Below are 26,134 nucleotides of genomic sequence, written 5' to 3'. Positions count from 1 at the left end.
CTTTTTAGAGAACATTCAAAGTTGATCTTCCCTATTGCAGGGATTTGTTATTATCATTGTTTATCGAATCTCCTAGCTTGTAGATCCCATTGCTACGGAGTATTATTAAATTTAAGCTTTTCAAAGCTTATTGAAGTTTCTTATAACCCTCCTCACTCAACATGATGTCGTTCTTCCCACCAAAATCATTCACATTATCATTTTTTTATCAGACTTATCGTGGTGAAGCCAATAACATCAGTTTTTGCAACAGCTTTCAATCGAGATCTCGCACCCTTCAACAAATTCATCTTTTCATTAACGAATAATGAAGGAATGATCAAATCATAATCGAAATGTTCATCATGTGCTTTTGTTGATATAATGGAAGAGTCTTGACTGATATCTGCTATCTCCTGAATCGTAGCTTTTGTAACCTCAGATCCTCTTTGAACTGGAACAGTTGTTGAATTAACGGATTCTAACTTCTCAGTAATGTGTTCGACGTTCTTCTCAGCAATATTTTTTTCAGCAATCTTTTTGGCGTCATCATAGGTTTCTCCTTGCTCGAATAAGAGTTCTTCCAGCGGAGTTGGTAGCTTGGATTCTTTTATGTTGAGTAAGAATATCTCTAAGACGAGCAACAATATACATGAGCCCGTATGCTTGTGAGATCCGAATCGAGAACGAAGTTCTGAACAAAATTCTTCCATGTTAGCTTAGTAATAAACTGTTTTACCGATTCATACAAATCAATGCCATCACCTTTAAGATTAGCAATAACCTTTAGTATTTTAGTACTTGTTGTACCATGTAAGCTGAAATATTGATCAGCTTGAATGATCCATCCTTCAGGATCAACTCCATCAAAAGTCGGAAACTTCATGATATAGAAGAAAAAAATGCGGAATTTTGGGAATAACCGAACCTGCTCTGATGACAGATGTTAGGGTTCTAAACCCAAACAACTATACAAGAACCCTAAAATAGAATTTACAAATAAAAAGAACAAATAAAGAACTGAGTTTTGTATTAATTGATTGATTGATTGCTTAAACTTAGAACAAACTATGAATATATAGATAACTCAACTTGACTCCTAAGTTACTAGCGAATAAGGCAATATATACTACTACTTAAAATAACTAAATTGTCCTAATTGGTGTTGGTGTCCCAACATAGCCTCTCCGTAATTGGTTAACTGGAGTCTCAAATTTCTTGGAACTGGTATGTAGTTGCCCCTGAAATTGAAAAAACAGAATTACGATGACTATGCAATCTAGACTTCTAGCTTTTGCTTGTGCCTCTGATATTGTTTTTTGAGATAACCGCGTGAATTTGTTTTCCCTCTTCATGAATTGTTTACGGAAACAACGACTAAAAGACTTAACAACATACAGCATTGTCGAGGTACATCTCATATGTTTATTATTTTGGCTCTCCGAGTTTTGACTGCTTCAGTTGCGATGTTTGTCGCACGCTCGAAATTCTCCATGTTATCTATGATCCACGCAAGTCAGTATGGTAATTTGTTTCTGAAGAAAGATCACTGAAAAAATCATATATAATTAAAGGATATGAACAGTAGTTATGCCATATATGGAACAATATTTATGCCATAGTGGTTTGGGATTCAAGTCACCTTTTCAAAAAAAATTTGATCTTCAACTCTTAATTGCTTGTTTACCAAAAAAAAAAAAAGAAAATCTCATTAATTGCTTAAACTTTTCGAAGGAATTTGTTCCGATTAGGAAATCCAGTTAAGATGGGATTATGTCGGACGTCAGTTTTTGGTTGGTGGTTAGATTTGGGTCCTGGCCAAGGTCGAGGATTTTTTTTCTTATGGTTATTAAGAGCCAAGGTTACCCGGGCGGAGATATAATCTCTGCCGTCCATTATTCCGCTCGATCTCAACCTTTTTTAGCCCACATACATACACATCACCTTTTCTTAGACTATTGATTATCCGTGGAAGAACTATATTCCGCAAAGTTAGATTTATATCGTGGTAAAAATTAAAGAAGAAAAACGAGACCTAGGGAAAATATTAGAATTCCTCATATTGAAATGCGTGGGCACAAATCAAAAAATATATCGGGACGGGCGAGGCGTAGCCGAGCTACACCAAATCAAAAATCATAAGTATATAGCGGGACGTGGCGAGGCGAAGCCGAGTCACACTAAATCAAAAATTATAAGAATGCATCAAGACGGGACGAGGCGAAGCGGAGCCAAGCATGCATTGGGACGGGGCAAGGCTAAACCGAGCCACACCAAATAAAAATGCACAAGGGGACGAGGCGAAGACAAATCAGACCAAACCAAAAATATGATTGAAAGTAAAAAAATGATGATAAATGGTTCGGGTCTACCCGGTGCGTAGCACGGACGCAAAATCTAGTATATATATATATATTTTTGTGAGGTACTATAAGGGGATGAGCATTACTAAGGGATAATCATCCCCATGGAAGTGACACATCAGCTTATATGTGTTCTATTGTGGTGATCTGTGTGGGCCCCCACAAGAAATGTGGTCATCCACAAACACCGACCGTATATGACAACCCAGGAAAAAGACAGTCATTTCATTACTAATATTTCCTACGGGGAAAAATCAGTAGAGTCATGACCGTATCAATAAAAATTTCTTCCTTTCACCTTCTTAGCAGCATTTTCTTCCAACATCTTTTCGTAAGATCCAAACCATCCCAATCTTCTACCATCTTAGCAGCATTTTCTTCCAACATCTTTTCGTAAGATCCAAACCATCCCAATCTTCTACCATCTTTTAGTAAGAACGAAACCATCCCCATATTCTTTCTATACAGAAGTACGATTTTGCTCAACTATTATTTCAAGTTCCTCCAAAAACATTTCATCAATTAATATCTTAGCTTTCTCCAAGAATGGTATCACTCCAAATCCAAGCTTGTACGTGTTTTGCTCTATCTTTTCCCTTTTCTATCGATATCCAAACTTGTACTGCTTCGTTCTATCTTCTTCCTTTTTCTATCTTCTTCGTAGAACTGCCATCGTATGCTCAGACATCAATATCGGTAATTACCTCGGGCGCTTTCTGTTCCACTGTATCATTGCTCAAGTATATTTGTTTCTCAGGCTTTGATCAGATACCCAAGACTGTTCCCCTGTTCCTTCGCTAACTTACATGAACATGTAATTCAAGGCATGACCATTAGTAGGAGTGTCTGTAGCTAAATCCTTCTCACAAAAGACATTAATTATCTAGGAAAATGCACCATATGTAGGTTAAATTTCCATGACGTATACACCACTGATAGATTTAAAAACTAAGCTGCAAAAACTACATGACATCTGCTACTCATGGATAGTCCCTAAACAAATTTCCTTGAATAATCTTTTTCCATTTTAGGTTTGGTACCATGGTTGTGGCGAGGCAGTACAAATTCTGGAAAAATACATACCTATAAGGACCTGTAGAATACCGATAGAACCTTAACTAAGTAAATTACGTGCAAAATTTTAGTTTCAGCTAGAAATTGGCAGTTTTACATGTAGTTCCTTAGGAAACTAAACACAGGTCTGATGAAAATAACCAATGAGGTGTAGTTTTTAGACTAAGAAATAGGTAGATCAACTTTAAGGCTAGTGATCGAGTAAGAAATAGGTAATCATATATGTGGTTCACTAAAATTGGTATAAAATGCCTTTATCGCTAACAGGTAGGTTAAATTTATGGTTAGCGATCGATGAAATAAAGCCTGGAAAGCATAAAGTGTTTAAGGAAACCAAAGATTATTTATCGCTAGAGAAAGGGTTAATTTGCGTTACCTCCCCGGAGAAGATCATAATTTGAGTTACCTCCCCTACACAACAAATATTAGTAAAACCTCCTCTCGTCACTTTTTCCATCCAAACCCGGTTAGCTGAGAAGATCATAATTTGAGTTACCTCCCCTGGAGAAGATCATAATTTGAGTTACCTCCCCTAAGAGCATCCAGCTGTACGAAGCAGCTGACTCAGCTAACCGGGTTTGGATGGAAAAAGTGACGAGAGGAGGTTTTACTAATATTTGTTTTGTAGGGAAGGTAACTCAAATTATGATCTTCTGCAGGGGAGATAACGCAAATTACCCCATAAATTCATGTATGTTCTGTTAGAGTGCACCAAACTTAACTTTCTAAGAGTAGGTAAGAGTAGGCAAGTCTGCTAATACCTTACTACCTCGGTTTCAAAATAAAAATTTACACACAAACCTGCCTATTATTTTGAATAAGGGAGTACTTGCATACCTGTACACCCCGCTCCATAAACATTGATTCTATAAGTTGCGGCACGTCCCACTTGCGAGAGACATTATAAGTTGCGATTGGCATACAGTTCAAGAAACTTACACTCGGCTATACACTCTGCACCCTGCAAAAACTCACTCGGCTATACACTCTACACCCTGCAAAAACTACCAAGAAAAGGGATGTTAGCTTTAAAGCATATTCTGTTGCTTGTAGGGTTCTGATGACCGTGTCCACCTGTCTCTGAGAACCCACACCCACCGTTGACATTTCTACCTGTGAGGGAAAAAATATTATCATTTGAGTACATCTAGAAACAATCCAAAATGCCTCAATTCAAACCTTAGACGTATAATGAAGCACCCATGGAACTTAATAGATAAAATGAACAATTTATAACCATGTAAATAAAGTGTAGGGGGTCTGATGAGAAGGAATAAGACTACCACAGCTGGATCTGCAAAGAGGATGAACTACCTCAGCTAGCTATCTGTAAACATATTAATTTCCACTGAAGTCCACTTCAGTAAAAGGGTGATAAGTAATAAGTATTGGTAACGCACAAAGAACCAAGTAAGCTTAGCTGCACCAAAATATGTATAACCATAGGTTCAAACCCATGCGCTCTTCCGACTGAGCTAAGATAGCTAGTGGGACTGGCAACACATGAGGAATGGCAAAGCGATCAGATTCATGACCATGTATTTCGGGTTATTATACTGTAGAATTTTCATAGGATCACAACAACGTACAATTACAATAATAAATATGGATTGATGTCTGTCATACTCACTGCTCTAGTCTTGCAAGGATCTACCAATTGGTGTGAAAGCAAGCAACAACCTTACGAAATACAGCCTAAACAACAAAAATAAGAACAGGTCAAGAAGGGTTCCTCGTAACATCTCTTTCATATGGAAAAAATTACGCCAGCATCCACTTCAAATGTAAACATGTTAAAGTATACAGTGATTTTGAACATTACAGCTATTCAGTTTACTTGAAATGTACAAAAGAACTTACACATGGCTTAACTAAGGTATCCGTATCAGGTTCTAGATAAAAACATATAAAAGTATCAAGTATAATTTCACTACCCCATAGTCTATTCCTGTTACAGGGTAACAGTCAGAGACCATTACTTTGATAATGGTAGCTAGGGGTTGTAAGCTTTAATGCAACGATCCTAAGATGCTCAACTTACTGAAGAGGTTTATAATACCTAAGGGATATGCAATAATGAAGACACTAATGAGCTGTGTCGACTCACTTCCTTGTCTGTTACATATATAACTATGGACCATTGATATGGATAAAGTATCAGTCAATACACTGCTCCTAAGGTGCTTAGCTTACTGAGGAGGATCAATTTACCCAATGGTTATGCAACATAATGCTTATTTTGTTGCATTTTAGAATCTGAACAAACTATCTTATAATCGAGATATAAGAATTTGTATATGATTCAAAAATTCAAACCTAAAAAATTAAAACAAACCTAAAAATTTCAAAAATCCCTTCAAAGATTATAAGTTTTCAGACTAACTTCACTGTTTTAGAAACCAAACAAATCAAAACAATGTAAAACCACAGAGACAAAAAAGCATAAAACCTATGAAAATCCTTAAAATAGAAGTCCAAGAAATAAATATGTTCCAAGAGGATTTGAACCAAAATGTGACCCTTAACCATCAGTGAACATGAAACACATCAGTAATTATAAAAAGATGACGACACTTAAGATCATTGAGCCCGTGACTTTTACGTACTGGCATGGACAATCAGCTCACTATCCCTAAACCTGTGATTTTTATGTATCTCGTGGATATTTATCTCACTGAATCTGTGTTTTGCACTAGTAAAATAAACTGCAGCGCCTTAAACAGCAGCCAATATCATATTTCATGCAAGCAGTTGAGTGGAGCTAGGGCTGTTTAGTCATTGTAAGTTTTGACGGGAAACTACAATATCAATCTTAATATTAAGTCAGGCTAGATATTTGAATTGTTTTTAAAAATCCCCAACCAAGAGACTACCGCGTCAATTTTGAATTTAAGTTTTGTCCTGTGCAGTATTGTATACGTGAAACATATATACACAACAATTACCATTAACTAAAAGCTCTTATCAACAAACAACCAAATACCCGAAAGCAGCATAGGCTAGATACATGTAGACTTAACATAGAAACAGATAGTACCTGCGAGTAAAGTTCTCCTAACTGTAATTATGACAAATACTACCTATGACCACCACAGCACACTATGTCCATGCATGAATCTTAATTCCCAGGTAAGGTTAATCATTCACTTATTGCAGAAACAGTTTAGTAGAAGCTTTCACTCGGTTATATCCTGAAGACCTGGCAAAAAATCCCAAAAAAAGTAATGTTCAGCTATTAGACATAGAACATGCAAAATTTCTGCTAGTTGTTAGGTTCCTCGTGACCATGGCCACCCATGCCCACGGTCTCTGAGAACCCACCAGTGAAATTTTTACCTGTAAAGGAAAAAAAAATATTAAACGTTGAGTACCTCTGAAAACAATCCAAGACGGCTTAATTGGATAAGAACTCCACTTCAATATAAGAAGTATAAGTGGCCTGATAAAAGAAATAAAACTACCATAAATGATGAACAACCTCAGTGGATGTGATGAATGTGATAAGTAATAAGAGTTGGTACCGCAGGAAGAACCATGTTAGAGTAGCTGCACCCTAAAGTGCGTACAACTATAGGGTCTCTCCGCCATCTGTGGGAATCGAACCCACGACCGCATGGTTCAAAGTTCAAACCCATGCGCTCTTCCAGCTGAGCTAAGATGGCAAATGGTAATACATGGAAACTGAATGAGCTCTGGTAGAGCGATGAGATTCATAATCGTATATCATATTGGGTTACTATATTGTAGTATCTTCACGGAACAAAAATTGAATTCATTATGACTTAAATATTCAACATTAGAAAATCAGTCTAGCATCAAAATAAACTTATCCAACAACCAAAGGAACCGAACACTTGGCAATTTCATTTAGAAAAATTAGTTCTGCGTTCACTATCTGCATCAAAATCGTGTTAAAAGACAACACTATTCATACCATCATTGGAATTTCGATCCATTACAACTATGGAAATGACATGGCTTTCTGGATGGTCTAGGAAGCTGAACATATTTAATACAAAAAGTAAGTATTTAAGGAGAAACTGGATTCTCATATCTAAGAGATGCAAAGGAAAAGTCATTTGTTCATAGATCTAGAGTTAACTATACCAATCAACCATACTTAAAGCAATTTGGCATACCTTGGCTATTGAGAGATAATTTTGCTTCCCGAAGATATAAAATTACCTGCATATAATATAGTATAATTTTGGTAAGACAACGTCAACGACGAAGGAAATGCAAAACATATGCTCCTTCCAGGGATTAGTCCATGGTTGAATACCATCATCCGATTGAGATATCTCCACTATAACGGCAGCTTGCTATTGGATTGCTTCACCTACTTCAACCATTGAGCACATAAGTAACGATAAATGGAGAATAATTAAGGCCAATTTGTTAGGTTTAAATTTGAAATTCCCTGAGAAGGAACTTGATGCTCCTGCAAAGAAATAAAAAACCCAAATCAGTTATTCATACTAATATATCAACTTTGTTTCCAATTTCAGTTGCAAATTTTGGTTCAAGTTGAAGAAGTGTGTCACAAACATTTGCTAAAACATGAACCGATTTGCTCGGTTATGGAAGCCTTGTAAGATCCTTCATGGGTTCGTTGTACATACTCGCAAAGTTCAGATCATAATAGATACTGGCGTTCCTAGGGCTAATACATTCATGCCATCAGTTTGACGACCAAACACATAAGGAATTTACCTAATCTAATAGGTTAACATCTCCAAAATAAAAAGCCTTACACAAGTGAATATGTAAATAATAACCGGTCTGTTAGAATGGGTGGCTTAAATTGCTATGGCAGCCTCGGTGTCTCTTGATCTGAGCTGATACGAGAGATGAAGGTGATGCTTCCTAAAAACTAAAATAAAAAAGGAAATTAAGGAGAATAAGTTGATGATCTCCTCATTATTTATTTCCAATACTGAAAAAAAAGGAGGGAAAACAGTAACGAAAACGAATGATTTCTTTAGGGCATCAGGTCTCCAAGGTGTTAACATCGATGATGCATTCAGACGTACATTACCTATTTACCAATAGAATTTCCTTATTTGCGCCCGTCACACTCAACAGTTAAAGAAAACCACAACTATCATTCAAAAAAAGCTAATAAAAACTATGCAAAAAGTAAAGAAAATTAGTGTAAATAACAATAGAGGTGTACAAACTGACCTCGCTTGAAGGACGTGTCTGACAGCTGAGGTGCAGAGTCAATGAAATGCAAGGATGGATACATGAGGTAGAGCAACTCAGAAGACACATTATCATAAAGGCAAGAGCCATTTTTGAATGAATAACATGAGCTTAGAGTTAATATGATTAACATTGGCAATATCCTGACATGACCAAAAACATGCAAGAACCGTCTGGCAGTGTGAATTCATAGAAGATACCTAACACCACTAACAATACTTTGCAATATTGTTGTGCATGTGAACCTGTTTTTCAGCCAAGGATTCCGACTCATTTCTACTCTTGTGCAAATACGCATCGTGAGCACCATATCCTTGTGGGCCATAATGCCACTCTTGATTTTGTTTATTCAGCCAAATCCATATCACCAGAGCACAACACCTGAAATAAAACAATAAGAAATTTTGTTTACGTCGACGGGTAAGGTCCCGTTGTGTTCCTATAAAGAAACTCCAGGGATTTTAGAGAAAAATATTGACAAACTATTTATACGTTTTTGAATTTGGCATACAAAGTGTAAACGAAGTTTATTTAATTTATAATAACCAAAAAGTTATCTATGGCATTGATAATCATTTTCCAACTCATTATAATAATCAAAAAGTTTATTTATACGTTCTTAAACTGCCAAGTACTCAATTTCTTAAAATATGCAACTCCAAAGTGTAGGAACTTACTTGTAATGTGGGATGCAATTTGAAATGCAAATGGATTTCAGTTTATGTTCATTCATAAACTTATTGCAATATCCTCATCCTCTGATCATACGGTTTCCATATACCTATCAAGAACAAAAACACTAAATTCAGAACTTAATAAGGAAGTAAGAACAACATTAAAAAAAAAGAAAGATTGTCACACAGGCAATACTCCGCTTCTCTGTTAAATATACAACAGACATTTGCTCCTGCTCTATGGCTTCTGTAACTAAAAAAAATAAATGTAACGCACCTGATACCACCAAAACACATAAGCACAGCAGGCTTACCTTGAGCTTTGAAAACCCTAAGATAAAGTTAACAATCCAAATGGTCCAATGCCACCTTGAACACAGCATATTTCCCATCCCAAAGCTATTAAGTAATATTAATCCACAAAGGATTAAATGATTCTGCATTTTCTAAACTTCCTGAACAACATTTAACTTCGATATCAGCCTGAAAAGATTCAGAATCATAGTAAGCAAAAATCTGGCCACTAAAATCAATAGAAACCCTAGATTAATATGATTACATTTTACAGCTTCATACCAATAGAAAGCTTGCCCAAACTTTTCTGACTAAAGTTTCTAGAGTGAGAAGAATAAACCAAACAAAATCAACTTTCAATTTACTGATTCAATAACTACGTTTGCAAGATGAACTTTCAGTTCATAAACTGTGTAACCGTAAATAATTGGAATTATACCCGACCTAGAGATCACCTTCAGATGACCAAAGCTCTATACAAATTCCACAGCACAGACATCATCCATCTGGCTTCCTAGAAGAAGAACCAAAGAACCCATTATCAGAAATTCATAAAAAGAGAACTGAAACGAAGGAATTTAAACCCAATTTGATTTCAATCAATCAAAAGAAGCAAAAAAACAAAAGAAAGAGCTTACAAATTAAAAACTCCAGGGTTTCCACATATTTACCTTCTTCTTATTTCCTGTCATATTCTTTGAAATTCAACTTTTCCTCCTAAATTTCCTGCAAACACAGAGCGCATAAAGGAAACATAAACCGCATTGAGGTGAGAACCAAGAGTCCAGGTAGAAGAATATAATGGAGGCACACTTGATGGTGATGTGAATTGAGTTTTTCTTCTCTTCCATGTTGAATATGAAACACTTATGGTAGGGCTGCACATGGGCGGGTATGGGCGGGTATAAGCTAAAACCAACCTCGCACCCACAGACTGCGGGTTTTTTTTTTTCATAACCAACCCCGCACCCATAAACAGCGGGCGGGTTTGTTACCCGCCCGCTACGGGTTGGGCGGGTATGGGTTTAAACGGGTTTAAACCCGCTTTATATTCAAGTATTTAGAGTAACTTCTATTCTCCTTGATTAAGTGAGGAAAAAAAAAAAAAACCAAAATATTCATATCTAGGAAGTTCACAGATGAAGATTAAGTGTTGAATCTGTTGATTTTTCGATTGTTGTCGATTTCTGGTGAAGATTCGAAGTTGTTGTTGTCGATTTCTGGTGAAGATTTCTGGTAATTGTCGTTCGTAGGTGAAGAAGAAGAACTGAGGAGGAAGAAGAGGAGAGGCCGAACAGAGAGAAGAGTGTAGAAAGTGAATGAGGGTTATCAGTTATCCTATCTACTAGTATTAGGGTTTCATAATGGACGACTAGGATTAGTTTTATCTAATGGTATATAATCTGCGGGTTTTTTGGACGGGTATGAGCGGGTATTAGCTTAAACCAATCTCGCACCCACAGACAACGGTTTTTTTTTTTCATAACCAACCCCGCACCCACAACGGGCGGGTATGGATTAAAAACCCACGGATTTAGCGGGTACGGGTGGGTTTGGGTATCGTGGGTGGGTCTTGTGCAGCCCTACTTATGGTTCACTGTACTGATTACTGTTTGGATTTTGAAGTAGAAGTCAGAAGTGCTTCTCCAGAAGCAGAAGTTAGAAGCAGAAGTCAGAAGTCCAGATTTTTTGCTTCACAAAAAGTCGACTTTTCTGCTTTTATAAGTCATTCTGAAATTTTACACCCATACTAACCGACTAGAATGAATAAAGCATTCTAGGTTTGTGTTGTTAGCGGCACGGCATTCTGTTCATCCCCTCAATTCATAGTGAAGCAGACATGGGTTTGGGTTTTCAATTCCGTCGTTTATCAGGAATTGCAAAATTCCTCCATAGATTTTCCCACTCAAGAATTATATATCAACAAGCAAGAAATATTTCTAGTAGTGTTGTACCAACTAAATTTCAATTTCCCATACCTCATGTTTGGGCGAATCTTGATCAAACCAATGTCCACAGATTATGTCAAATCCACAGGTATATAAGTGTTGGTTATTTTTTCGGAGGTTTTTATTATAAAAATTTCTTTTTTTGAAGCAAAAAATCAATTCATTGAAAGGGAATCAGTTACAAGAATGATTACTGTCTGTAAGCAGTTGAGTGCTGATTTAAGGTGGACCATAACTCGTCCAAGTACAAGAAATTTCTTTAACTCTAGCTAGTCTAGAGAGAATGTCTGCTACTTTATTCATTTCCTTTGGAATGTAATAACATTTCCAAGAGGTATTTCTACTAAAAAAGATACGAATGTCTTTAATCATATTAAGCAAGCGCTAGTCAATAGGAGAATTCTTCATTGCTGCATCAACTACTGTCTTAGCATCCAGTTCAAACTGCACCTTCTCTATCTTGAGTGAATGTGCCCATTTAACGGCTTCCCACAATCCCTTGCATTCCGCCTCCTTCGTGCTTCTAATGTCCTCTAGGTTGGTGCATTTGGCTGACTGCTGGGTACCTGCATAGTTTCAAATGATTAGACCTATACCACCCACTGAATTTAAGAACGATCCATCACAATTAATGGTAACAACGTCAGAAGAAGGTGGAATCCAGTTAGAAGAACTACGACAACATCTATAATTACTAAGAACAAGTTTGTTCCATTTTGTTGTGTGGTCTTCTATATAGCTCTTGCACTTCTGGATCAACTTGTTTGGATGAACTTCACTGTTTTCAAAAATCTTATCGCATCGAGTTGTCCATAAGCACCATGCAGTTATGGATCTTTTGCGTAACTCCACTACTGTGATTTTTTTGAGAAAAATATCATCAAACCAAGAACCAATCCAATCCTCCATAGGATTATTACCATTATCCGACCAACCAAGAATTGCAGACCAGACCATACGAGGAGTGTTGCAGTCTCTAAGGACATGTGCCGGTGTCTCTTGATTACATTCACAATACGGACATATATTAACAATTCCTGGTGCTTTCTGACTGAGAATATCTCTTGTAGACAACAGATTGGATATAGCTTTCCTCAGAAAATGTTTGATCCTGGGAAGAAGTGGTAGATTCCATAACGATTTATAGATTTTGACCATTCTCTCACCTACAAACTCAGAACCATTCTCTTCTTCAAACAACTTGCGATAAGTAGATTTAACAGAAAATGAGCCATTTTTCTCTAATAGTCAAACTAGTCTGTCATCCTGACTATCATGAATAGGAATGTTTAGGATGTGGTTAACTATGTTATCTTCGAAAATATCTCTCAAAATATTAATATCCCAAGAAGAAGAGTTTGGAGATAAAAGCTGATAAACATACTGGAATTGGAGATGGGTGGTGCTACCAGATTTAGGGTTTGGAGAAGTTGGTAGATCCTTGATCCATCTGTGCTTCATCTCCAAGACAGCGAAAGTTGTTCTTAAGGATAAAGCTCAACTCAGAGTTGACACTTCTCCAAGACCAAGTCGAGTTCGACTTGTTTTTTAAATTAAAAAGATCACCATCTGGGTAGTACTTAGCCTAGAGTGACTTAGTCATCATTGATTCTGTGTCAGAGCACAACTTCCATGCCGACTTTGCTAACAAAGATCTGTTGAAGATTTTCGGATTTCTGAAACCTAAACCCCCCTCCTTTTTAGGTTGTTGAGTTCTTTTCCAAGTGACAACATGATTGCCCCTGCAAGAATTTTTATTTCTCCAGTATTTCTGTTGGGATGAAGACATCTTGTTGATTGTAGCATCTGGCAGTTAAAAATTTGACATATGATGAATGGGAATGGCGCTGGAGACGTTTCTAACCATCACTGATCTTCCCGCTTCACTGTTGTTCATACCATTCCATTTTGCAAACCTGTGATCCATTTTATCACAAAAAGAAGAGAAAGGAATACGTTTTCTTCTACCCACAAAAAAAGGCAGCCCTAAATATCTTTCATCTGAAATATCCAGTTATCTCACCTGTAAGGTACCACTTATTAGTTGAAAAGCTTCTGGATCCATATTTGCACTGAAATATATAGCTGATTTGTTGAAGTTTATCATCTGACCTGAGCAACTTGAGAATTGATCAATAACCTGAAGGAGCTTGTTAACTTGGGTATCATTAGCTTTACAAAATAGTAAACAATCATCCGCGAATAACATATGGTTTATTTTTGGAGCCGAGCGAGAGATTTTCATACCAGTTAACTGACCCGTGTGTTCACAATGTGCCAGAAACCTTGAGAAAGATTCCATTGCCAAGATAAATAAGTAAGGTGAAAACGGATCACCTTGACGAATACCTCGAGATGGTTTGAAAGCTGGAGTTGGAGAGCCATTAAGCATAACTTCAATCTGTGTAGTAGAGATGCACTGAGAAACGAGCTGCCTAAAATTTTCGGAGAAGCCAAAATGTTTAAGAATATCCAACAAAAAACTCCATTCAAGCCTATCGAAGGCTTTGGACATGTCCATCTTAAGCGCTAGATGGCCGCTAATTCCTTTTTTTCTCTTCATTGCTTGAACAATTTCCTACACTAGATAAATATTCTCAGAAATTAATCTGCCAGGAACTTACTCGGATTGCATAGGCGAAATGATTGAAGCGATATGCTTTTTCAATCTTAAAGCTATAATTTTAGATATAACTTTATAGATTTTGTTGCAAAGAGCAATCGGCCTAAAGTCTTCCGGTTTTTGAGCAATATGAACTTTTGGAATCAGTGAGACTCTTGTTCTGTTTATCTGCTTGAGAAGAAAACCTGAGTGAAAAAATGATTTCACAAGCTTACATACATCCTCTTTCACCGTTCCCCATTGTGTTTGGTAGAAGCCAGGGGGAATCCGTCTTGACCTGGAGATGTCCATGGTTCCATGGACATCAGAGCTGAGTGGATTTATTCGTCTGAGGGGATAGCTTCAAGCTGGTGGTTATCCTCATCGGTAATACAATGTGGTATGTGTCGAAGGAAGTTGTTGTTGTCCACTGGAGAAGATGTCGTCATGATGTTTTGGAAGTGGTTCTTGAGCAGAGCTGATAAAGAGTCTCTATCATTACACCATGTACCATCTGGAGCTAATAAGGCATCTATTCTGTTGCGCGATTTCCTCCTGTTCATTCTGATGTGGAAATATTTTGAATTTAAATCCATATCATTGTAAAAATGATCCCTTGCATTTTGTCTATTAGAACTTGCTTGGATTTCATTTAGTTGTCGGATTTCTTTTTCTATCTTGACGACTTCTTCTGTATTAGAACCACTGACATCTGAAGCTTGAAGATTAGAAAACACTGTTGCAACTGGACAATGAAGTTGGGTATATCTTCAAACATACATTTACTCCATTGGGAAAAAAACTGTCTTGTGGTATACAGTTTGTTAGTGAAAACAAAAGCATTAGAACCTGTGAATCTGTTAGACCAAGAAGCTTTAATTTTCTCAACACAACTATCATTTGATAACCAATGTTCGAAAAACTTCCAATTTCTACCTGTTACGTTGTTATGTTTTCACAATTCTAACATAATGGGAGCATGGTCCGAGCCATCTTGAGGTAAATGAGTAAGCAAGGAATCAGGGTAAGTGACGAGCCAGTAACTGTTAACTAGAGCTCTATCTAGCCTAGACTTAAACTGATCTGTGCCGTGCTTATTACTAGACCACGTAAAAGGGTTACCACTAAATCCCATATCAGAAAGATCTGCCTCATTGATTAATTCTAGAATATCACTAGAAACAGTTTGTGAAGATTGGGAATTTCTATCATTAGGGGAAAGAGTGATATTCAAATCACCTATAATAACCCAAGGTGTATCTATAGAATTTCTAAGTTGACTAATGTATGTCCATTGATCAAGCTTCTCATGAATGTAAGGAGTTCCATAAATGCAAGACAGGTATCAGACACCTCTACTAGGATCATTTAGAATTTTAGAATTTATTATTTTATCAGTATGGGAGACAACATCAAGTTGGAATCCATCCTTCCAAAGAAGAATAAGAACTCCAGACAAACCAATAGAGGGAACAACAAACTTGTTTGGCATATTTAAGAATTTTGAAAGGTCAAGAATTCCATTGTCCTTAATTTTTGTTTCACTCAGGAAAATAATATCAGGTGAGTGTAACTGGTTAAGAAGGTTCAAGTGATCACGGGTGTCTCTACCTAGAAAACCCTGACAATTCCAGCTTACAACTTTCATGTTTATTGAAATAAGGAATGAAAGTAAAAAACTGGACAAAACTCAAGGAAATAACGAAAATTATTGATCAAAAGTTTAGAAAATACCAGCGAAGGAACTGCAGCCGCCTCATCCATTACATGGAAGTTCTCCTTAGTAATATCATTCTCAACCAGGTCATGCTACATACCATCAATCTCACTAACAGATGGATCTTTACCAGTATTGTGACCATTATTTAGAACAGGGTTAATATCTTGAACGTCATCATCATCATCATCAACGGAACTTCTCGATCTTTTGAGGGTTCTAGTTGCTTCAGGATCTTTTTCTTGCTTTGACAGCTTTCTTCTGCTGGCCTCACATATTCTTTGGATCAGCTCGTCAATATCTTCACAGATTTCCACTCCATAAGTAGCAGCTAGCTCATGACAGTATTGAATATACTGATAATTAGTGTATCTCCTTATCTTTAGGTCATGTGCAACATTAACATATTCATATTTGTTGTGATCAATTGTCAGACAATGAGGACAAAGATTTTGGGGTTGGCATTCCCAGTGGTATCTAACCCATGTTACACCCCCAGCTTTGGTGTTCCACCATCCACCTCTAAAAAGAGGTTTGCTCAAATCAATTTTTACACTGGAAGAAATCATAGAACCGTAAGTAGGACGACAGTTCTCTGGTTTTGTCCAGACTTTAGGACCCAATTCAACAAGTGCTTCTTCAATCACTTGAACTGAGTGATGCTCAAGCAATAAGTTTTTGAACTGAATCGTCCACTCCTGTTGGGTAAACTTTCATTCTTCCTGAGGAATTGAATCATCATAAGCGAGAAGGTTTAGGTGAGACTTACAAACATTCCAAGGAGATTTCTTAAGTACTGATTCCATTTTTTCTTTTGTTTGGAACTTGAAAAGGAAAATATTTTTGTCTAGTGCACGGATCTCCCTGAACTTATAAGGCTTCCAAAGTGGTTTCAGTTCTTGCCTTACATCATCAGTTTCCACCGAACCTTCAATAAAAAGTTTACCTATTAAAGTATGACCTCTTTCTTCCTTTGCAACTGCTAAATCCTTAGATGAACCTACTTCCTTTCTTAACCTCATGGCTGAAATGTCACGAATATTGACATTTTAAAGCTGATTAGTAATTGTCGATATTGGGTTTTTGGAAGTGGATTCCATAATGTTTCAGTGAAGAAAGGAGTTGAGGATTTCGTATATGGAGTGAAGATGAAAGATCCACCTATCTTGGTTATATAGAGAAGAAAAGGTCTGAAAATGACCAAAATTAGTTGCAGTAATATAAGAAAAATCTTTTATACGCGTAAAGACGTATACCGCATGGATTATCTTCAGAGATGTGGCATTAATAGAGAACAAATATACCGGAGGACAGATCAAAGTCGCTTTGGCAGGGTGGCAATGACAGTTGACTATAATAACAAAATTAACCAATCCTTGCTGCAATTTCGGGAAATAGCTGTAAAACCGCCAATTAGACTTTTTGAAAATTTGAAAAATTCCTAACTCGGCGGTATTGAGTAACTCGACTCGGATCATTGCAGACAAGATAACATCTTGACGATCTCTGTGGTTGCTAGAAGCATTTGAATCGTACAAATGATTCACTGTTACATACTGGTTCATACTGGTAGGATCCATCATGAGAATGATGGGTTGCAAAACTGCATGAAAAGAAGTTGACTTGCATACTGCGGTTGGTTGAAACCATATTGATTGGAACAAAAAAATGATAATACAGGTGATGAGTGCCAAATAATGTATATATTTATCCCTTTTTGTTGGCAATTTAACTCATCTTTTATGCATTAATTTTACATTTTATCCCATATTCTGTATTTTCATTGTTTTCAAGAATAAATATTTTTCTTACTTAATTTTGCATTTTTTAGGTAGTAAATAAAGATTTGATGAGTTGCGGAGCAGAAAAGAGCTGAAGAGTAGTGAAAAGCCGGAAGAAATTACGCAAGGAAGCCGCGAAGAATGGTGCGCATAAGCCCAAAAGACTAGAAATGGGCTCAAGAAGGAAGAATTGCTCTTAAAGAAGATATGGGCTTGGCATACCCAAGGCCCAAAACCCTTACCCAAACCCATTTTCTATAACCAAAACCGCCTCCATTCCAAGCCTTCAGATTAGATCACATTTAGATCCTACGGTCGCTTCTTTGCCTGCGCATCAAATCTCGATACTTCCGCTTAACACTACAGTACCTAACATCATCTAACACCGTTGACTTCGTTGTGTTTCAAAATCCAACGGTTGCATCGATTCATCTCTCATCTCATCGTTAGATCTACCAACCATCTCCGCATCCCGCAGCTCAGAATCACAGAACATCAAGACTCGATGGATTCGCTCAACACTATAGCAACCTATACCTATACCCTAAACTCGACCCATTCTTCTCTTCTTTCTTCTCTTTCTCTCGACCTCCTCTGCGAACAGCCATCTTCTCCACCGTACACCACCACCTTCTCCACCTCTGTCACCACCATCTCTACCACCTAACCTCCACCTAATCACTACCAAACACCACATCATCACTCCCTACCTATCTAGACCCCTATTCCCTCCATCTCTCACGTTTCATCCATGAAACCCTAGGCGTGAGAGGTTGATGAAATAGGTGACCTAGAGAGAAATTGAAGCTATGGAGAGGTAGAGGAGTACAAATGGAAGCATGGGTCGAGAAGAATTGGGAGTTATCACATCAAATTAGGTAAAAAAAAATCAAACCCTGATTTCAGTTAATTTGGGTATTTTCGAGTAAGCTCTAATTTCTGTTAGGGAGAGCATAGGGAAGCTAGAGTAGGGATATGGGTCTGATTTGTACTGTCAATTTAGGTAGAAATAATTTACCTAATTTCTGTTTGATTTTGGGATTTAGGTGAAGAACCCTAATTTTGTATTTTGGGGGAAATTGTGTCTGTGGGTATAAATAGCCCTGTGGGTGTGTTGTAAACCTTATGTTGGGACTAGCCCACATCCAGAACTTCCAAGTTCTGTTAACTGTTAAATTTCAATTTTCAGTTTCTTGCTCATGTTATTTGCTTCCTGTTATGCTCATTTCAGTTCATGTTGTGCTTAATAGTGTTTTCTGTTAATTGCTGTACTCTTGTCATGGTTGTTATGTTAGTTATTTATAGTTAATGTTCATGTTCTGCTGTTAAACTTGCTGTTAGTTAAATGTTCATTGTTAATACTTGTGTCCTGTTAATGCTATTCATTCCTGTTGATGTTTGTTACATGTTCATTGTTGTTGCTCCTGTCACTGTCAGTTACATGATGGAATACTAGGCTAGATATCTTAAAAGCTTTGAACTAATTGTGCAATGGCAAGAAATCAGTGCTCATAGCAAGCTGATGTTCTTGCCATTCTTGTTGTATGCTTAGGTTGCACTTTGATTGAGTATTGGGAGAAGCTAGTGCTTATAGCAAGCTAGTTTTCAACCCATTCTATAGGAATGCCTGTGTTCTGCCTAGTATTGCTTCCTTTCAGTTTCTTCACCACATCCTTGCCCTTGGCTTAAGCCTTGGTTCATCTTATTTTGTTTTGCTTACTGTTGGTTCACTTTTGTTCTGCCTTTGTGTTCTGTCTTATTGCTGTTTAGTTTTTTTTTCATTGCTTTTGTTCTGTAGCTTCTCTTATTCCATTTGCCCTGCAACTCTCTTGCTGTGTTTTCCATTGCTTGTGCATATCCTATTGCTTGCCCCTGCAGCACTTGTGCTGTATTGCTGTTGCATACCATTGCTTTGCTTTCCCCTGCTGCTGCTGTGCAGCATTGATGCTGTTGATGCAACTCTGTTGCATTTCTCTTCCACTGCTGTGTTGTTGTAGCTGCTCTAGCACTACTGCTGCTGCTGCTGTTGTGCACTGCCCCTTTCTGCTGTTACTGTTGGCCTTGCAGTGCAGCTCCTGCTTCTGCTGCAGCTGCTGCTGCTTTCCCTTGCTGCTGCCTGCCAAGCCAAGTCCACAGTTCAGCCCAAGTCCAAAGTCCAACTGAGCCTAAGTTCACATCAGTTCACTAAAACAAAGCCCAGTTAAGCCCAAGACCTAGTTCATTACCAAGCCCAAGGCTCAGTTCAAACTGAAGCCCAATTCAGTCATCTGTGGGCTTAACCAAGGTCCATTTGTTTAAGACCAAAGCCCAAATTCACTAAGGCCCATTCCATAGTTAAGACCAAAGGCCTAGTTCAAATAGCCAAGCCCAATTTGCACTTTCAAAGACTAACTGAGCCCAAGCTCAGTTCCTTTTATTGTTATCAAACCCAATAGCACTTTAAGCCCATCACTTCCAAAAGGCTTCTAAGCCCAAAGCAAAACTAGGAACCCAATTAGCTAAGACACATTTCCGAAACACACCCGATCTCTGTGGATCGACCCGTACTTGCACGAGCTACAACTGACGACCGTGCACTTGCGGTATTACTGTAGGCCTCCGTTTTTATCGCTTTATTTCTATACACCTCTCCGGGCCTGCCAAGTTTTTGGCGCCGCTGCCGGGGATAATTTTTAGGACCTTTTCAAAGCCTACCAAGTTTTTGGCGCCGTTGCCGGGGATAATTTTTATACTCTTTTAGAAGCCTACCAAGTTTTTGGCGCCGTTGCCGGGGATTGGTGCTGTGTTTTATCTGTGTTTTTCTTAGCTATTTTTGCATTTCATTGCATAGCATTTGCATCTGCATCTGCTTCACTTCATTTGCTGTTGGACCTGTTGTTCTGAACCTGTTTTTCCTCTGCTGGGACGCCACCAAGGAAAAGAACCAAAACCCAACTGGGTTTTTGCAACAATATCAGAGCAGCTGGGCTGTGCTAAAAAGGTAAGCCTAAACCCATTCAATTGAGAGAACCCAACCTGTGGGCTTCCAATTTTTTAATTGTGGGCTTGTAATAATTAACCCAATTTTTTGGGCTTTTTATTTTTCTGTTGGGTTTGTAATAATTTATTTGTGGGCTTGTATTTATTTTGTGTGGGCTTGTTTAAATTCTTTCATTGGACCTGTATTTTGGACTCTGGGTTTAAACCCAGCTGAGCTTGTAAGCATCAATTGGACTTGTATTCCACTCGAAAGTGGACCTCGAAACCAAAGTTTTAAAACAAACGTCGGGCCTTAACCAACTGGGCCAAATTAAAATTTCAAAATTAAAACTTGGATTTTCGTAGGCCGCAGCTGCATTTCATTAGAGGACAAACTGTGGGCTTGCTCCCATTTCAAAAACCAAATTTTATTTTCTTTCATTTTTATTTAAAAAAAAAAAAAAAAAAAAAAAAGTTTTATTTTTCTCCCATTTAAGTCCAATTTTAGTGTTTTGAAACTTCCTTTGTCTCTACACTTCGTCTTTTGGGTTGATCCTCAACTCTTTAGACTTTTGGTGTATGGTGATTTTTTTGTATATAATCCAGTAGATAAAATTTCTTAAAAACCCTTTTGTTCCTTTTGTATATATTTTTCTAATCCAATATGATCTCGGCTGAAATATGTTGGATTTTTGCCTTGAATAACGGAGTTTTAATTCTGCTTTCGCCGAAATCGGGTATTCTCTCTCCTTTTACTCTACTCAGCATATCCCTTTCCATATGTTGCTTTTTAATTCTTTCCATATTTTGAAACATTGAGGACAATGTTTAGTTTAGGTTTGGGGGTATAGAGTAGATACCATGATAATATGCCATAATTGAAAACGAACTCCTTCTTCTTTTTGAAAAAATTGAAAAATTCCAAAAAAAAAAAAAAAAAAATTAAAAAAATGAAAAATCAAAAAAAAATGGAGCTCATTTACCTTGAAATGTTGACTCTTGTGCAAATATGTATTTTTATTAGGAGTCTTAGTCTAGATATTTAGGCACCCTGATTCTAGCACAATTCACATAGTGATAAGAAATTTGCACGCGCACGATCTACCAATACATGTATGGCCTCGATCTTCAAGGTGTTTGATAGGAAGTTACGATTGCCAATCACTTTAGAATACTGAACGAAACTTGACTAGCTTGTTCTTTGGTTGGTTGGGATAGAAGATGGAGGTTACATTAAGAAAGACAACCATCGAATTTAACTGGGTGCATCAAAAAGGGCTACCTCTTGCAAAGTGTCATGTAATCTTTTGTTTCTTTTTGTTATGTATCAAAAGTGTTTCCTTGTTCAAAAAAAAAAAAAAAAAAAAAAAAAAAAAAAAAAAAAAACCAAAAAAATCAAGTATTTGTTCAATTCCATCCTCTCTTGTTCCAAAAATAAAAAGAGAGTACTCAATGTAAATAAGAGTCATGTAAATAGTCATCTTTTGTGTTTTTGTGTTGTAAGCAAGGAGGGTGTATGCCATTGATGTACAACACGAGTAATTGTGAAATACCTCCAACTCATTCACAATTCTCGTAAAGTCCGGACAGCTAGCTAGATTTCGACCTCAGTTCTTAGCCTGAGAAACTATCTCTTGGTGATTAGTAGTCATGACTTCAGATCTTTCTTTACACATGTGTAGATACACTTTACACTCTTATCACATGTCTTTATTTGTTATCAGTGCTAGGATTGTGCCTTCGATAGCTAGATTGACATCTCCATTTTGCTGTGAGCCTAAACTGTTTTGCACATGTCACGTTTGATGGAATCTGAGCTTATATTTTGTCCTTAGGTTTTGTAGGCACACCTCTGGTAAACCTTCACGAGACTTCAACTCGTCCACTAGGGACACTTAGTGGTTTAAAAGGCTTAGTGCATACGCTAAATGCATTCGAGAGACCAGCGACAGTGGTATAGTTAGGATTTCCTTAGTTTTGTTTTACTTGAGGACAAGTAAAATTCAGGTTTGGGGGTATTTGATGAGTGCCAAATAATGTATATATTTATCCCTTTTTGTTGGCAATTTAACTCATCTTTTATGCATTAATTTTACATTTTATCCCATATTCTGTATTTTCATTGTTTTCAAGAATAAATATTTTTCTTACTTAATTTTGCATTTTTTAGGTAGTAAATAAAGATTTGATGAGTTGCGGAGCAGAAAAGAGCTGAAGAGTAGTGAAAAGCCGGAAGAAATTACGCAAGGAAGCCGCGAAGAATGGTGCGCATAAGCCCAAAAGACTAGAAATGGGCTCAAGAAGGAAGAATTGCTCTTAAAGAAGATATGGGCTTGGCATACCCAAGGCCCAAAACCCTTACCCAAACCCATTTTCTATAACCAAAACCGCCTCCATTCCAAGCCTTCAGATTAGATCACATTTAGATCCTACGGTCGCTTCTTTGCCTGCGCATCAAATCTCGATACTTCCGCTTAACACTACAGTACCTAACATCATCTAACACCGTTGACTTCGTTGTGTTTCAAAATCCAACGGTTGCATCGATTCATCTCTCATCTCATCGTTAGATCTACCAACCATCTCCGCATCCCGCAGCTCAGAATCACAGAACATCAAGACTCGATGGATTCGCTCAACACTATAGCAACCTATACCTATACCCTAAACTCGACCCATTCTTCTCTTCTTTCTTCTTCTTTCTCTCGACCTCCTCTGCAACAGCCATCTTCTCCACCGTACACCACCACCTTCTCCACCTCTGTCACCACCATCTCTACCACCTAACCTCCACCTAATCACTACCAAACACCACATCATCACTCCCTACCTATCTAGACCCCTATTCCCTCCATCTCTCACGTTTCATCCATGAAACCCTAGGCGTGAGAGGTTGATGAAATAGGTGACCTAGAGAGAAATTGAAGCTATGGAGAGGTAGAGGAGTACAAATGGAAGCATGGGTCGAGAAGAATTGGGAGTTATCACATCAAATTAGGTAAAAAAAAATCAAACCCTGATTTCAGTTAATTTGGGTATTTTCGAGTAAGCTCTAATTTCTGTTAGGGAGAGCATAGGGAAGCTAGAGTAGGGATATGGGTCTGATTTGTACTGTCAATTTAGGTAGAAATAATTTACCTAATTTCTGTTTGATTTTGGGATTTAGGTGAAGAACCCTAATTTTGTATTTTGGGGGAAATTGTGTCTGTGGGTATAAATAGCCCTGTGGGTGTGTTGTAAACCTTATGTTGGGACTAGCCCACATCCAGAACTTCCAAGTTCTGTTAACTGTTAAATTTCAATTTTCAGTTTCTTGCTCATGTTATTTGCTTCCTGTTATGCTCATTTCAGTTCATGTTGTGCTTAATAGTGTTTTCTGTTAATTGCTGTACTCTTGTCATGGTTGTTATGTTAGTTATTTATAGTTAATGTTCATGTTCTGCTGTTAAACTTGCTGTTAGTTAAATGTTCATTGTTAATACTTGTGTCCTGTTAATGCTATTCATTCCTGTTGATGTTTGTTACATGTTCATTGTTGTTGCTCCTGTCACTGTCAGTTACATGATGGAATACTAGGCTAGATATCTTAAAAGCTTTGAACTAATTGTGCAATGGCAAGAAATCAGTGCTCATAGCAAGCTGATGTTCTTGCCATTCTTGTTGTATGCTTAGGTTGCACTTTGATTGAGTATTGGGAGAAGCTAGTGCTTATAGCAAGCTAGTTTTCAACCCATTCTATAGGAATGCCTGTGTTCTGCCTAGTATTGCTTCCTTTCAGTTTCTTCACCACATCCTTGCCCTTGGCTTAAGCCTTGGTTCATCTTATTTTGTTTTGCTTACTGTTGGTTCACTTTTGTTCTGCCTTTGTGTTCTGTCTTATTGCTGTTTAGTTTTTTTTTCATTGCTTTTGTTCTGTAGCTTCTCTTATTCCATTTGCCCTGCAACTCTCTTGCTGTGTTTTCCATTGCTTGTGCATATCCTATTGCTTGCCCCTGCAGCACTTGTGCTGTATTGCTGTTGCATACCATTGCTTTGCTTTCCCCTGCTGCTGCTGTGCAGCATTGATGCTGTTGATGCAACTCTGTTGCATTTCTCTTCCACTGCTGTGTTGTTGTAGCTGCTCTAGCACTACTGCTGCTGCTGCTGTTGTGCACTGCCCCTTTCTGCTGTTACTGTTGGCCTTGCAGTGCAGCTCCTGCTTCTGCTGCAGCTGCTGCTGCTTTCCCTTGCTGCTGCCTGCCAAGCCAAGTCCACAGTTCAGCCCAAGTCCAAAGTCCAACTGAGCCTAAGTTCAAATCAGTTCACTAAAACAAAGCCCAGTTAAGCCCAAGACCTAGTTCATTACCAAGCCCAAGGCTCAGTTCAAACTGAAGCCCAATTCAGTCATCTGTGGGCTTAACCAAGGTCCATTTGTTTAAGACCAAAGCCCAAATTCACTAAGGCCCATTCCATAGTTAAGACCAAAGGCCTAGTTCAAATAGCCAAGCCCAATTTGCACTTTCAAAGACTAACTGAGCCCAAGCTCAGTTCCTTTTATTGTTATCAAACCCAATAGCACTTTAAGCCCATCACTTCCAAAAGGCTTCTAAGCCCAAAGCAAAACTAGGAACCCAATTAGCTAAGACACATTTCCGAAACACACCCGATCTCTGTGGATCGACCCGTACTTGCACGAGCTACAACTGACGACCGTGCACTTGCGGTATTACTGTAGGCCTCCGTTTTTATCGCTTTATTTCTATACACCTCTCCGGGCCTGCCAAGTTTTTGGCGCCGCTGCCGGGGATAATTTTTAGGACCTTTTCAAAGCCTACCAACAGGTCCAATAATGGAAGCCTTCCATGACACACAACGGATGAGGCTCTGCAAAAAATTAAGAACTCATTAGATAAATTAAGAATGACATGCTAAGAACCAGAGTAAAGAAAGGAAAAACAGAAAGGAAGTTTGAGATTAATCGAAGAACATATAAAAGGAAAAGGCGAGAAAGATTCAAAATAATAAAACAATCCAAATCATGTAGAACAATAAGTTGAATGAAATCAGAAAATCATGAAACTAAAATCGATTAGAACTGGTGAAAATTGACAAAGAAATGTAAACTGAGTTAACTCAGTTTACTCCGGTTTGCAGAGTTTCTCTTTCTCCCACTTTATAAAAATTTCTTTGAGTATTTTTGATGACATTTCTAACTTGCCGCGAGCATTTATTTTTTAGATTATCAACAGTATCTGAGATACCAAATCAGTTAGCTCGTGATGTATACCTTATAACATTTTTGGAGTGTACCCTCGACGAGCTTCAAGGTACGCTTAGTTAACGTCGCCCCTTTTATCTTTTATAAAACAGGGTTTGCTTCATTTGACCTACTTCTTCTTTACTTTGCAATTCAATAATCAGGTCCTAGTTATTGTTGGTTGAATAAACCTGAAGAGAGCAACCATCCATTTGATAGGAGCGGAACTGTGTTACTTCTGGTGGATGCATTTACCTCTGATTCTTTAATGTTTGGTTCAAAGCATACCTTAATGTTTGAGA

At 37.7% G+C, this 26,134-nt stretch overlaps 1 long non-coding RNA gene and 2 other non-coding genes across 3 annotated transcripts; all 3 read right to left on the bottom strand.

Annotated features, from left to right (window-relative positions):
* Positions 1–6,998: 6,998 nt before the first annotated feature.
* TRNAQ-UUG lies at positions 6,999–7,078 on the bottom strand. The gene is given in 2 exon segments: positions 6,999–7,034; positions 7,042–7,078. It is a non-coding gene; the product is annotated as a tRNA-Gln (tRNA).
* Positions 7,079–8,397: 1,319 nt separating this feature from the next.
* On the bottom strand, positions 8,398–8,488 carry LOC113331101. Its single transcript, XR_003350700.1, has one exon. It is a non-coding gene; the product is annotated as a small nucleolar RNA Z101 (small nucleolar RNA).
* A 1,114-nt stretch (positions 8,489–9,602) lies between these two features.
* LOC113331034 lies at positions 9,603–10,358 on the bottom strand. Its single transcript, XR_003350649.1, has 3 exons — positions 10,261–10,358; positions 10,034–10,103; positions 9,603–9,778 (listed from the first exon to the last, which is right to left on the bottom strand). It is a non-coding gene; the product is annotated as an uncharacterized LOC113331034 (long non-coding RNA).
* Positions 10,359–26,134: the final 15,776 nt, after the last annotated feature.

The sequence above is a fragment of the Papaver somniferum genome, unplaced genomic scaffold, assembly GCF_003573695.1.
Source record: "Papaver somniferum cultivar HN1 unplaced genomic scaffold, ASM357369v1 unplaced-scaffold_123, whole genome shotgun sequence".
Classification (NCBI taxonomy): domain Eukaryota; kingdom Viridiplantae; phylum Streptophyta; class Magnoliopsida; order Ranunculales; family Papaveraceae; genus Papaver; species Papaver somniferum.
This window is presented reverse-complemented; position numbering and strand designations above follow the sequence as displayed.